Here is a 2,992-nt window from a genome sequence, read left to right on the forward strand (position 1 = left end):
CCAGATGCTCCCCAAAGGGTCATAGAAGTCCAGGAGGAAGGCGGTAGTGGAGGCAGAACAGGGGGAGGGATGGAGGGTCAGGTCCCTGTGGAATTGGAGGACCTGGAGACCGAGGCAGAGCCAGTGGAGCAGGAAGTCAGGGCAGAGCAGGGCGAGTTGAAGACCACCAGGACAGAGCAGGCGAAGCTGAAGACCAAAAGGGCGGAGCTGGTGGAGCTGAAGAGCACCAGGGCGGAGCTGAGGACCACCACAGCTGAGCAGATGGGACCGAAGATCCCCACGGTGGAGCTGAAGGTGCTGAGGACCACTTCAGTGGAGCTGATGGTGCAGGAGACCACCACGGCGGATCAGGCGGGACTGCAATAGAGAGCACAGAGAGGTTAACAATGGCCTCTGTGGCTGTAACAGGACAGACAGACAGTTCAGAGACGGCATCGTTGGCCATAAGAGGGCAAGCAGAGAGTTCTGGAATGGCCTCCTTGGTCGTGACAGGACAAGCTGAGAGTTCAGGAACGGCCTCCTTGGTAATGACAGGACAGGTTGAGAGTTCAGGAACGGCCTCCTTGGTCGTGACAGGACAAGTTGAGAGTTCAGAAGTGGGCACCACTGCCCAGAGAGGAGCTGAAGTAGACACTACAGACTCGGGAGGTTTTGCAGCAGAGGCTGTCACCTCAGGAGGAGCTGGAGCAGACTCATGGACTGGAGCTCAGGTGCGGCAGCCATATTGTGAACTGGCTCAGGTGCAGGGACCACAGGACAGCAAGGTGCAGATAACACAGGATTGGCAAGTTTGTTGTGTCCTGCCCCCAGCCTACTAAAAAAAAGATTTTTAGGGGACACATCCTCCTCAAAAGCCCGACAGTGAAGGAGGAACCACATAACAGCCGGGCATAATCCTGAAACTGACAAAGCGATCCTCAAGGACCATCATGAATGAGTATCATCTTCAATGGTTCATTAAGTCCATGACAGACAAAGTCAATGAGTGCACAGTTTGGGAGATCAGAGAGATATGCAATGTGCAGAAAGTCTTGAATGTGGTCCTCGAGGGAGCGCATTCCCAAATGGAGGCAAACTAACCTGATTACTGGGTCCATGATTGGCCTAGAAACACTCAAAAAGCTGCTGGATCTGGGCATGGTTGAGTCTTCTGTTACGGGCGATGTGACAACGGAGTAGGGATTGGGTGAGAAGGTGAAGGTCCGAGATCCGGGGTGAGAAGGTGCAGGTAAGGGATCGAGTGCCCTCTAAAGGAGCTCATGGGCACTCCAGCTAGAGATCGTGACAGATATATTGCAAGTCAGCGACTGCACATTTTTGAGAATAAAAATAAAGCAAATCAGGAAGCACAAAATTAATACCCGTAGCAACTGACAATATATTGTGGTCTTATGAAGCAAAACGATCTGTCTGTACAAAAAACTGAACATTATTTACAATATTATTACTGGTAATCCAGACCCTCAGGCAACATGGAAATCCAATTCTTTCAGACAGTTAGTTTCAATGAACTGGTTCAATTCACTAGTTCATTTACATATTTTTGCAATGAAGTAATGTATACACAATTAGAATATTAAAGCACCCAATAATGATGTGAAACGTGGATGTTTTACATGTCTAAAGCATATAAAGTTAATAAACTAGTCTCTCACCTTTTTACATGAACAATGAGAAACCATAAAAAAAACATTAATTTCTTCCCTACATTCATGTGTTCGGTTCACGCATGCACATATCATTGGCTCATCGGTCTTCAGTCAAAATGTTTCCTCAGTTCTGTGACTGTTGGAGGAACTGGAGAGCTGAATGAATTCACAGGTATTAATTTTGTCTTCCTTGATATTCTTTTTTTATTCTCAAAAACCCCAAGCAGATGACTTGCATTTTATATTTACATTTACATTTACATTTAGTAATTTAGCAGATGCTTTTATCCAAAGCGACTTACAAATGAGGACAATAAAAGCAGTCAAAACTAACAAAAGAGCAACAATATATAAGTGCAAATGACAAGTCTCGGTTAGCCTAATGCATTACACGTAGCAAGGTGTGTATATATATATATATATATATATATATATAATACACACACATGTACACACACACACACTTCGTGCTTTCTTCGGCTGCCACGTAGTTTGTTGGAAAGCATCCTAGATTGATGCCCTACATCCAGACAGCTCCGAACCGAATCAAGTATTGCCTGAAAAACGTGCATTTAAAGTTTCGGTTCCTGTCCCACCTTCATTGATGCATCTGTCCTGTGCGCTCAAGGACAGACTTCAGAGTACTCCACCTCCCGTTCCCATCCCCGCTCCTGCTCCATTCACTCTGCCTTATCTACTCTAGCCATTGAGCAACGCAATATCTGACTTTCATTTCTCTTTTGCAAACCTCGATGAAAACACTTTTGGCCACTGCAACCTGCCTGCCTTGTCTAGTCGAACTAGTGTGGAGCAGAAGTTTATCTACGGGCTTGAAGAGCCGAACCGTCCCAGCAGCAGATGAGGCAGTCCGCCCCGCTTAAAGAGACAGATCAGAGGCTGAGGATTCCCAAATCTCCTTTCACAGCGTAGCCTACTACATGTTGTTTAACAAGCCAAACCCTTACAGAATATACCACAGTTTCGGTCAAAATGTTAGAGGTATTGCTTTAGTAAAACTTTGGTAAATTGTATACAGTAGAATAAATAAATGAGTAAGTAACACGCAATAAGATGAGAGAAAAACACTGAATTATACACACACATATATACACACACACATACAAAGAAAAACAAGTAGATAGAATAGAACAAATAGAAAGCTAGTTTAAAAAAAGATAAAAAAAAATAAATAGATAAAGTCGAATTAAAATAGAATTGAAAGTGCTAGAGTTAGAGGGTCAAATAAAGATGGAACAGATGTGTTTTAAGTCGTTTCTTGAAGATGGCTGAGGACTCAGCTGCTCGGATTGAGTTGGGCAGGTCATTCCACCAGGAGGGAACAG

At 44.6% G+C, this 2,992-nt stretch overlaps 1 pseudogene; it reads left to right on the forward strand.

The window, feature by feature from the left end:
• Positions 1-2,992, forward strand: part of LOC107686819 (tripartite motif-containing protein 16-like protein) — an 18,975-nt pseudogene that overhangs the window by 3,077 nt on the left and 12,906 nt on the right.

This window comes from Sinocyclocheilus anshuiensis, unplaced genomic scaffold, assembly GCF_001515605.1.
Source record: "Sinocyclocheilus anshuiensis isolate Anshui unplaced genomic scaffold, SAMN03320099.WGS_v1.1 scaffold601, whole genome shotgun sequence".
Taxonomy (NCBI): Eukaryota; Metazoa; Chordata; class Actinopteri; order Cypriniformes; family Cyprinidae; genus Sinocyclocheilus; species Sinocyclocheilus anshuiensis.